Here is a 12,925-nt window from a genome sequence, read left to right as displayed (position 1 = left end):
TTGTTTTTGACAGATGTACCATTACATGTGTATATACGTGTTAAGATTGCTTTTGTTCGCATTGTAAATATACTTGTTAACATTGCGTTTGTTTGCGGTGTAAATAGAAAAGGGGTTTTATCACGTAAGGTCAACTTTTGGGTTTTAATATCAGTAAAAATAATATATTTAATAAAATTTAAAAAATAGGTTAATTTAAAAAAATATATAAAAAATGGGCAAATTTACTGTTCATCTTCTTCTTCTTGTAGATTATTCATCAGAGACGCCCGCTACCACATTCGCTCATATCCGCTTTCGCCTTTGTCCTTCATCTATAAGTCTAAGAAGAGGGGAACGCTCGTTTCCTCCATTTTCGTTGCTATAGAGATGCATGCCCGACAACAGCTATAGAGGCCACCCATTCCCATGTTGTTCGTTTGATGAAACAATAAAAAAAAATGGCATCAAGCGTCGGATTTCATTGACATGAGAAGCAACGTTTCTGGCCACAAGCCCACAAAAAACAAGGGAAGGCAACTATGTATCGGGAGCTTATGAGAGGATAGGAAATGGTCAAAATAATTGATGGAGAGATACATCGTTACAGGTCTGAAGCGGTAGTATGCATGCACCTGAGTCACGGAAAGAAGAAAAACAAAATTGCAAAAAACAATAAGGAAAGGGAAGGCTAGACTCAAATTTAATGAAAAATAATTCAGTAGATGGACAAATATTATGCTTTCAACATCCAGTTAATGGCGTCCTGTCTAGCGGTGGCATCAATCGAACGATCGAGAAAACGTCGCTGATAGTCGGACACCAGCAAGTGGTGGAGTTCAAAATCCATGAGTGTCGCAAAAAAGCGGTCCCTATCTTGGCCATCATTGTCGTCGGTCGTCGACAGATAAGTGTTAGTTGTTATGGGGGGACCTGGGCTGTAGGTGTCGGCATCCCAGGAAATGGCGTCCCCTTCGCCGCAGTATAAGTTAGAAACATAGTGGTCGTCTGGGGATAGCGACATCATGGTCAAGGAGAACCGGTTCGACAATGATATAGTTGTTCTCATATGGTTTTCCCAAACCACATAAGCCCTACTTTCTAGATTTGGGGAAACCAATGGATTTGGACATGGCCGTCGTCTATGGTTCAGGGAGAGTCATGAGTAAAATTTTCTTTCTCTCACTCACTCCCATTCGAGTAGTGAGATTTTTTTTATATAGAGGCGAAGGGGTATGAAGTTTGAGAAAGATTTGAGGAGATATTTCTGTGACTACAGGCGACAGTCGGAGGCGACGGCGGACGGCTTTGACGAATAATCTATAAGAAGAAGACGATGAACAGTAGCTTTGCCCCTTTTTGATAGTATTTTTAAAAGTTAACTTATTTTTTAATTTTTATTAAATATATTACTTTTATTGATATTAGGGCCCAAAAGTTGCCCTTATCTAATATAACCCCAATACAAAATTACACTGACGGGTTTAACAACAGTCAGGTTGTTTGAGTGTGAAAAGCGAACCAGCTTTTACACCCATTAACACTCCAACGCGTTCAGATGATTGATGTAAAATACACGACAAACTTTTGCTAAATTTTGGAGAATACCCATCAACGGAATAGAGGATCCTTGTTCGTCACTTTGACCTCTTGGTTGCATTTGGATGCGATGTGAATCAAGAACCGATGTAAAATTTACATTGGTTCACTTTTGTATGCGTTTGGTAAAAGAATGTAATTATTATCAATGTAAAACTACATTCCAATTCAATTTTGCGTGCGCTTGGATGGAGTGTAGTTTTATGTCAATAATAGATGTAAAACCCCACTACCTTTAAATTTTGACATCAATAATCGATGTAAAAACTACATCAATTTTGTCGATGTAAAATTTTACATTTTTTTACATCGATTTTCAAAATGCAACGATCATTATATATACGGTTCAGTGTAAAACGTCATCAGTGTATTTTTACACTGATGATGTTTTACACCTCTTCCAAACGTAGCCAATGCACTTCGGAATGAGGGGTGGAAATGGAATGGAAATGGGTTGATCATCCATTGGGTCAATTTAAATGGGTTGGTCGGGTTGGGTTGTGGATAACCATTGGGTTAACCACTAAAAATATAAGTATTAATTTTGTAGTATTTTTCTTTTAATTTTCTTCATTTGAATGAAATAATTTATAATTAATGTATTAATTTTCTATTAATTATTGACTAAAATTAGTTTTTCCTCGAATCAACACACTTCACCCAAATTTACATAAATCCAAATCAACTTGACCCAAGTTCGAACCAGTTCAACTCAATCTAAATATGAACAGACCCAATCACCTCAGTTCACTTCGTTTGGGTTAGTTAGTTCAGTCTGAACCCAACCCAATCTAGATCATGCTGATATGGGTTGACCCTAATATGAAACTGAACCGGATGGGCTGGTTCGGTCCAGACCTTGTTCAATCCGACCTAAAAGCTAACTTGCTTGCTTTAGCCTAGTCTAGAGCACCTGATCCGATTGTACATGCACAACCCGACCCAAACGGTTCAACCACTCTTGATGTGATTAGCTAGAAGATAATCCAATTAAATACTTCAAGTTGGTATGGCCGGTTTGAACCTAAGTGGTTCAGTCAAACCCAAAACTCGAATATAGTTAAATGGCTTCGCCACTTATGTAAATATAGCATGCATGTCATGTGATTTAAACCTTCACTATTTGTTTAAATAACAAATACTATTATCACCAAGCTATAACCAACTTATTTGTCAAATGGGAGTTAGTATTTTTGTTTTAAGTACATAAATATAAGATTAATGGATTTGGGCATTGGATTGGGTCAATGCAGGTTTGGGTTGAACACAATCCATTTAATTTTATGTAAATGTATCATTAATGGGTTAATGGGTTAGATGAATTAAAACCAAACCCAACCCAACCCACCCAATTGCCACTGCAATTCGAAACTAAGAAAATCTTTCACTCTCCGTTTCTTGTTGCCCTTTCAAAACCACACGAAGAGTAAGAGGAGAAATTCAGATTCGAGAAAGTGGCTTTGGTGCTTTGGTGTTATTCTTCTTCCCATGTAAACTTAGAAACCCTGAATGGCGAGGGTGATCTGGTCTCTCTTTGGGCAGATTTTGAACCAGAGACCCTTTCTCAATCATTTTCTGGTTTTGTATGCTTTTGTTGGCTTGCAGCTGCAAATGAATTGAAATCCTTCTTGTGCCGCGGGGACAACGCTTCACTGAACATCTTTTTTCCCCCAGCGAGATGGGGGACTTGGAGGTCCTCGATGATGAAGCAACGCTCTTCCGAGTGGCGGACTCAGGAACCTAACCGCAATGGAGGTTTTAGGGATTGGATGACGCCGCCGTCGAAAAGCTTATATATCAGTGGTGAATCTCTCTCTAACTGACCACTGAAATCAAAGGCGAAATTGATTTCGTTGCTATCATTGGATATTTGTTCTCCGAGCTTGTCTCCCCAACCAAATGGGACAATAATAGAAGAAGAAGGCCCATCTCTACTGTATGTGTCGTTGGTCCTTGTCACGGAAAGGTCACCCTGGTACGACTAAGTTGGAGCACTGAAGTAGAACTCACAGAAACATTTGGGGCTAGAAGGAGCTCTAATGCAGGGAGAAAAGCAGGCATTATCGAAGTTGAAATCCATATTGGGCGGTACCAATGCCTGCATTTTGCTTGATCTTTTGCATCGATTGATCTTTTGCACTCCATCCAAACAGCCCCAAACCTGATCAGAGTGTAATATTACATCATTCAGCATTTACACCATAAACAAACGCAGCTCAAGGGACACTTGTCAGTTTACCACTAAAGGATAGTGTAGGATATTTTCATTTACAGAAAATATCCCTATTGGGTCGGTGACAAAAATCCTTATATTTTCATTTACAGAAAAAGAGACAAAGACCTCCCTCTTTTACCATTCTATCAATTAATTTCAAAAAAGATTTTTCATTTTAACTGTTTAATTTTTTAAATCCCCAAATTACCCGTTTTTATTTATCTGAATGGTGAGAAGACACCACCAACCAAATTGCCATGGATTCCGGTAACTCTAATGCTGATTGATTGTTAGAAAATAAAGAAGACGGGATCTTGAAGGAATTCCCAGCCAACAAATGATAAAGTTCTTGGTTTTCCAACTAAGAAAGATTAACATTTTTCCGGCAAGAGAAGCAAGGAACTGTGGGGAGTTAAAAAGAAAGGAAAAAAAAAGGGACTAAAATGTGGGTTTAATTCCTTCGGTGGAAATCAATCGTTTGTGTGGCTGATTTTCGTAAAATAACGCATGAAATTAGGTTAGGTTAGGGTTTAAGAGAAAATGGCAATAAAAAGAAAATAAAAAAGTCCATATGGGTATTTTGGTAACTTATCACATCCAGTAATCTGACTTAATGGCTAAGGACCTCATGGCTAAAGTTCAAGGGGTCTTTGTCATAAATTATAGGGGTTCTTTGTCACTGACCCCATAGTACTGGAACCTAGATTTCCTACTCACTTTTCTTGCCCACTCCCTACCCGCCCTGAATTGCAGCCACACGTCTCTTAATTCATAATAGAGATGTGTGGCTCTAATTCACGGTGGCTAGGGAATGGGTAAGAAAAGTGAGTAAGAAATCCCGAGTGTAGTAAGGGGGTTCTATATAATTTAGCCTTAAAAAAGTTTAGAAAACCTATATTGTTTTTGTTCTCGGACTCGCTCCTGCAAAGTCCAATTCGAAATCCAAATGAATACATCTAGGAGGGCATAATAAGATAATCCAAAAGGACATTTGATTATTGGGGCGTAGGAGTTTTTACTGGGACCAGATCTAGTAGGCACAACATAAGTAAGTACGTTAAATGAGTATTTTGACAACTGTTAAAAGTGGGTTCTAATCTTTTTCAATGGTGCGGTAAGGGTATTCTAAGGGGCAGGTGTCAAAAAAAAATTTCCAAGTGCACATTAAATATGCTTACAACGTTGTGCCTACCTGATCTGAACTGGTTTTTACTAGCAGAGAATCCCGTTGTATATATTTAGTCGTGTTCAATAGAGGGAGAGAATTCAGATAATAAATGATAGACTTGTTAAATTTAAGTTAAAGGTATCTCAGTCTTTTTTTTTTTATTTTCTGTGTTGTTAGGATTTATTCTTAGTTTTCTTTTCTTTGTAGCGATGTTGTTGGTTCTGTTTCAGTTGTCTGTTTTAGTGTTTGCATTTGGGTATGTCTTTGCTTTGTGTATAGTTGTTCAATGTTTGCCCCAGTTTACTGGAAGGTTTTTTGTGTCTCTCTCTGTGATGCTTGGGGAAGGGCGGGCTACTCTAGCAACCTGGTTTGGGTTCAAACTTCAAATCGACACTCTAGCTTCATTCCGGACATTTCCGCTTAGAGCAGGAAGTAGGAAATTTACATAAAGGCATGGACGGCACGAAACCCAATTCTCAGCCTAATATTTAGTGAGAATGGCCCAAATGCTTACAAACTTGTGTTCATATGAGAATATTTAAAAAATTTTAAGTAGTGTGTTGTACCCTAGATGTAGTACAAGTTGGATACGGATACGTTTTGGAAACGCATGGATATGAACGAAAGATGTAGTAACACTTGGATACACTAGGGAAATGCATGCAAATCACATAAATACATTAACAATATTAACCAAAAGTTGAATTATCTATGAATAAGATAGAAATGCATACTTCAATCGGTTATATGAAAAGAAATATTACAATAAACAATATTAGGACTCTAGAACATTCAAACATCATACAATAATTATCACTTTCAATTTTTATTAATTTTTGGGAATATTTATTGATTTAGTATTTTTATTTTAATAACAACAGTTTTTAAATAATAAATATGCTTTCATTTTTAACATATAATGTTTTTATTTTACACATAATTGTAAAATAAAACAAATAAATCATTTAAGGTTGATAAAATAAATTATTTATAATTTTCATTTTTATTAAAGTTTTTTGGGAAAATAAATCTTAAATTATTCATTTCAGATTTTATAATTAGAATTTTCTGTTTTCCATTAATTTTGTTGGTAAAAATTATTTATTTAGTATTTTTATATAAAAACTCTATTTTTTTAAATAATAACTATGCTTTCATTTTTAGCATATAATTATGTGTAAAATAAAATATAAAATCATCTAAGGTAGATGAAATATATTATTTTTATAATTTTTAGTTTTTATTAAATTTTTTGGAAAAATTAAATATTAAATTATTTATTTAAGTTTTCATAATTTTTTTAAATTTTTATTAAAGATGAAAAATAAATACTGTTTTATCAAACTAGGCATGGATACACCTCTGCATCGGTGTGTATCGAACCGTATCCATCGATACAGTGCGTCACGACTTGAAACAGAGGCGTATCATGTCGATACACAACTCGTGGGATACGTATTCAGCCGTGGTGTATCCCGTTCCCATGACCATGGATACGGATACGATACGCCCCATATCGGAACTATCGTATCCATACCTTAACCCTTGGTTGTACCATTGCCATTTCAGACTCAAACATAGAGTGGCAATGATATTTTATGTCAAAATGTTGACATTCATGTTTTGACATAAAACTTGTTTAGTTAATACTTATGTTGATTAGGCATTGAATAAGTGTTTTCGGCAAAATTATGTTTGGTATTGGTACATTTATCTAAAACTAGTAAGTGGGCATGTGCTTTACACATCACAATTATCTATAATTGTACTAATACTATATCCAAAATTTTGTATAAATTTTATGTATTTTTTATTTTTTATTTTTTTTATTATAAATCATATGCATATTACAAAATCCAAATCTGATTACATAAATACTAAAACCAAATATGTGATAATCAGATCAAATTGTGAAGTTTCAATTACCATTGACAGGACTATACCTACTTGGCTACACCCATTCTTTTTGTAGTGTTTTATCTTTTTAGTGTATATTTTTTCCTTTTGTTCATTTATAAAAAAAATATAAGATTTAAATAGAAGAAGCTAAGTGATGTGAAAAAGTAGTAGTTCAAATTACAATTAAATAAGGATTAAATTCAACATTAAGTATTTTAGTCATTATTCTAAAAACTGGACCAAAGTAGACGGTCAAACCATATGGCTTGGGAACCGATCAAGTCATTGGTTCCATTTTGGCCTTGAACTGCTGTTTTACAAAAAAAAAAAAAAAACTGTTGAAATGGTTAGAGAACCACTAACACAGATAGTTTAACCGTTAAAATGCTTGACTCGAATTAATGGTCCTTGTGTTGCTTTCAAACTAATTATAATTATTTATTTATTTTAAAATATAAATTAGAAAATAAAAAATGAAAAAGAAACTTTTATATCTCATAATCTTGTTTGTTTATTCCTAATAGCCAAAATTAGTTAGGGTCTTTAGTTTTTCCATTTTGATTTTGAATTTTCTCATTTTGTAATTCTTTTCAAATTGTAACAACAAAAAAATTACAAATCTAATGAAAAAATCAAAAAATCGATGCAAGAGATGAGAGATTAAACATTGATCTTATATTAAAAATTTGAGATACACCAATAAAACAAATGACCTAGAATCTGAGAGAGATTTAGAGAGATGTAAGAAGAGGATAAACAGAGTTGTTGTGGTAGTGATGATAAACATGGATATAATCATCGCTAGTGGTTCCTTCTTCTTCTTTTTCTTCTTCTCACTTCTTAGCTTTAACCAACCACCTCGTTCTCAAAGTCTCACACTCCCCTCTAATTAATAATGTATATATATGATGGGCTTTAACATAATCCTAACCTAACAGTCAAAATAAAAAGTTACAAATATATTTTACATCTTATCAATTTAACCCACTCAAACTGGATGGTTGAACTGCTGATTAAAAAACGAAAGCTAAAGCGATTTCGTCTTTGGATCGGTTTTTAAAACATTGATTTTATTCAAAAGAAAGTTCTACAATCTTATTCATGTTTTTAATAGAAGTGCAAATGTAGAACTATAAATGTGTTCAATTTTTTTTTGTAATTTTTTGTGTGTAAAAATAATTTTTATATGCCACACTTACTTTTTGTTTAATATGATATTATACATGTGACTGAATACTTTTTTTGCAAAAATTTATGTACTTTTTTATGTTTTATTAATTTTAGTAATTATTTATGACACTAAAGATTAACACATTTAACCCAAAAGTTAAAATATTTATTATTAATTTTATATTTTATTTTGGTCATTTTAAATTATCAATAAAAATAATTATTGTTTTAATTTGATTAATAAAAATATCATAAGTGTGTCTAATTTTTTCTTCATTTTTTGTAATTTTTTATATTTATTTCTATTTTAAAAATTTTATTACCTATGACTTCATAGGTTGAACAATTTGATTTGGAACTTAGATAAAGAATGGTTTTGTTTTTGAGTCAGTTTTGAAATATATGGATTTATATTATTGAAAATATTGACATAGATTTAATTAATAACATTTATTAGTAAAAATAACCTAAGTATAAGAATTAATGAGAGGGGATAAAATGAGGTGGAAAGTAATAATTGAAGTTATATTTTCAACTCTTTGAATAGAGATGAATTAAATGTACAAATATGACAAATTTAGAAGACATTAAAGCTGGTGTTAAAGCTATAATAAAATAGCTTTTATACCATTTCTTTAACAAAGAAATAGAAAGTAATTTTAGTTCAAAAAAAGTTTCCACTACATCCACACTTTATATACAGTATAGATGTTTAAATGAAATAAGTATATTCAATGTGAAACCAACTAGGTCAAAAAAAAAAACCCGATTCTCATCCCAAGGTCCAATTTAAAAATAAATGTTTTCTATTGATCTGCTCATTATTACACAAAGATTAAAATGTAGATGCAGATATAATGGTTTTAGAATCACAAAAGGCAGAACCAAACAAAGAACCTTTGTTTGGTGATAGGGTTTAAGGGTATTCAATTGTGAATATCAATCTTCGCTAGTATGTGATACACGAGAATATATCATCACAATGCCATGTAAGATGCCAAGTAAGAGCTAGGTCATTGAACAATTTCTTCAACTAGGCAGCTATAGAGCACCCACACCCCCTGGTTTATGTTCTTAGTGGAACCACTTTATAATCGTTTTAACTCCAAATAGTCTCAACCAATAGGAAATTGGCATTTAAACTCAAAACTACTAAGTGGTGTTGATGTGGCAATATTTCAAGTATAAGCAGCCACAATACCAAACATCACCAATCTACTAACCAAATGATAAAACAAGAATCGGAGATTTGAAGACTTTCTAGGTGAGTAGAGAGTACCAATCCAATAAAATAGTTTTCTCCCAAGCATACAAAATGCACTAAACCAAATAACTGCTTAGCATAGAAATAGATAAAAATTAGTCATAGATTATAACCCACCAAACATGAATAAGAATTAAGAATCCTATTTAAACTCTATGGTTCATGAGCGGAAGTCAAATGTGGTTGTTGAAGGCTGGAGAAATCTGCTTATAACCCATCACAGGAGTTCAAATCAGCCCCCCACAATGTTCCATAGCACATCCCCGCCGTGTATTGGGAATATTGCCTGGTGATGACATCATCATTTCTGATATTATCGTCTGGAGATATTCACAATACACGGCAGACAGGGATGTGATGTGGGACGTTGTGGGGGGCTGATTTGATCTCGCATCCAAGCCCATCAACATGGTAGGTTTTTGGAACTGATGTCGTTTCTTGAGAAACGGTGTTGAAACAGGTTTTGTTGGGTGTTGAAACATGGTAGGTATTTTTTCTAAAGAAACACTTGTTACGAGTTAGTGCATCCCCTGTTATTTGGAGTCAGGAGTTTGAGTCAATCAAGTTTGTTAGTTTACAGATTTTTATTTGAATTTTTCTTTAGCCATGTTCTGTCGTTGTTTGTTTTGGTCAGAGTCAGTTGAGTGAAAACAGGAGTCCACTAAGTCTTAGTTGATTGAGAACTATTAGGAAGCAGTTAGATTTATTTTTCTTATAAATTAGAGTCCTATAAACTCAAGTATGGCAGAGTGACTTGAGTCTTTACTTTCAAAATCTGTTTTCTGTTATCATTGAGTAATAAATATATATTTTCTGTTCAGTTCTTTTGTTATATGGTATCAGAGCCAGGTTTGTTGCCAAGTGTTCAATTTTATTTCATTGTTCAGTGAGAAATATTGTTGAGAGTTTTCTTTACTTTTCCTGTCACCATGAGTGGAGGAAATAGTGCTTCTCAGATGACTATTGAGAAGCTTGTTGACACAATTACAAATATTGGCGTTTGTGTATGGAGGCCTACCTTCAAGGACAAGATTTGTGGGATCTTGTTTCCGGCGATGATACACTTACAGAAGATACTCCACAGCTTGCTGATGCAAGACGAAAATGGAAGATAAAGTGTGGGAAGGCTCTGTTTGCGCTCAGAACATCGATCAGTAAGGAGTACATTGATCATGTTCGTGAGCTTGACTCTCCGAAGGAAATTTGGAACACTCTTGAAAGATTATTCACCCAAAAAAATGCAATGCGACTGCAATACCTTGAAAATGAGCTTGCTTCTTTAAATCAAGGTAATATGTCCATTTCTGATTATTTCATCAAGGTCAAAAATGTGTGCAGAAATTTCAGAATTGGACAATGAAGAACCTATAAGTGATGCAAGGTTACAACGCTACCTGATTCGTGGTCTGAGAAAAGAATTTATGCCTTTTATCTCATCTATTCAAGGGTGGACGAATCAACCATCAATTGTTGAGTTGGAAAATTTATTATCGAATCAGGAAGCCTTGGTGACACAAGTGTGTGGCAAGTCTCTCTCTGATGTTGAAGATGCACTTCTTGTCAAGGACAAGTCAAAGTCAAAGCATGCTTACAGGCCCTCATCAAGCGGTGGTAAGCAGCAAAAGGCAGAAGGGGAGCAATCAAGAAATTCCAAGCTAACATGTTTTCGGTGCGGAAAGGTGGGGCACATAAAGTCAATTTGTCGTGCAAAGATAATGTGTAAAAGGTGCGGCAAACCTGGGCATATCAAGCCAAACTGTCGCATTAAGCTTACAACATCAGATGTTAATGTAGCACATGAAGCAAAAGATGTCGATGAGCCGAAATGGGACAATTGTCTATCTATTGAGGTAATAAATCAGCCTGATAACATTGCTTCTATTATGCATCAAAATGACAGAAATATAGATGCTAGTAGTTGCATTGATTATGAGAAGGACTGGATTGTTGATTCGGGCTGTTCACACTATGCCACTGGAGATGCTACATTACTCTCTAATGTTCGTCCTCACTTGAGAAAGCGAGTGATTGTGACTGCTGACAATTCATTACATCCTGTGATGAAAGAATGACAGTTCAGAACTGGAAATTCGAACGGTGAAGGTCTTACTCTTGAAGATGTGTACCAAGTACCAGGTTTAAAGAAAAATCTTGCTTCAGTCTCTCAAATCACTGACCCAGGAAGGTATGTGTTGTTTGGTCCAGACAATGTTCATATTCTTAGTAACCTAAAAGGTATTGATGTTGACGTTTTATTTACTGGAACAAAGAAAAATTCTTTGTATGTTTTGTCTGCAAGTGAGGCTTATGTGAAAAAAACAAGTCAAAACACTAGTGTCTGACTTTGGCATGCTCGTCTTGGGCACGTTGGCTACCAGCTATTGCAACAAATATCAACAAACAAGTTACTTGGAGGTGTCCCTTTCTTTAAAAAAATACATTCAGATGTTGTATTTGCTGGTTGCCAATATGGAAAGTCGCATTGTCTTCCATTCCAGAAGTCCATGAATCGTTCAACCGCTATGTTTCAGCTTGTGCATTCTGATCTTATGGGACCAACCAGAACACCAAGTTACAGTGGCTACCGTTATATGATGATTATTGTGGATGATTACTCTCAGTACAGTTGGGTGTACTTCCTGGAGTACAAGAGTGAAGCTCTTACCAAATTTTTGCAGTTCAAGATGATGGTGGAAAGGGAGTTCGAGTCAGCCATAAAGTGTTTACGTACAAATAATGGAGGAGAATTTTTGTCTCATGAATTTTCAAAATTTTGTGAAGATCATGGCATCCAATGACAAATCATGTGTCCAAATACCCCACAGCAGAATGGGGTTGCTGAGCGAAAATTAGCCCATCTTACAGCAGTCACATTATCTTGGTTGCATGATAAGAATTTTCCTCGAGAGCTATGGGCAGCAGCTATGCAATGTGCTTGTCATGTAATTAATTGATTGCCTCCTTGGCCAGGTACATCAAAATCACCTTTTGAGATGATATACAATAAGAAGCCTGATGTAAGTTATTTTAGAGTTTTTGGTTCTCTCTGCTATGTCCATGTACCTAAACATAGCTGAACTAAGCTTGACCCAAAAGCAAGAAAGTGTTTGTTTGTTGGCTATGATGCTTACAGGAAGGGATGGAGATGTATGGATCCTGACTCTAAGAAGATTGTTGTTTCCCGTGATGCTGTCTTTGATGAAGTATCTACTGTATATCCAGCTTCTGATCATGGAGGAAATTCTGAACTTGTGCCACTTACTGATTCTAATCTTGAGTCAATTTCTACTGAATCCGATTGCGGTGAAAGGGGGAGTTTGAAGCTCATATCTCATAATAGTCCGTCACCAGGTGAAGCTACACTAAGAAGGACGTCAAGGCAAAGAAAGCTTCCCACTCATTTGCCTGATTACGAAGTCCAGATCAATCATTGCATTGTTGTTTCATGTTTTATGGTGGAAGACACATTTGAAAATGAGCTCACATCCTATCATGATGCTCATGGGAAGCCTGAATGGGAAGGTGCAATGAGAGATGAAATTGCAGCCTTGATGAGAAATTCTACCTGGGATCTAGTTCCTAAACCCAATGATGCCGATGTTCTTACTTGTAAATGGGTTTACAAGTTAAA

The sequence above is a fragment of the Nelumbo nucifera genome, chromosome 5 (genome assembly GCF_055504915.1).
Source record: "Nelumbo nucifera cultivar China Antique chromosome 5, China Antique-T2T, whole genome shotgun sequence".
In the NCBI taxonomy this organism is placed as follows: domain Eukaryota; kingdom Viridiplantae; phylum Streptophyta; class Magnoliopsida; order Proteales; family Nelumbonaceae; genus Nelumbo; species Nelumbo nucifera.
The sequence above is the reverse complement of the archived record's forward strand: the minus strand, read 5'-3'. Positions refer to the sequence as shown.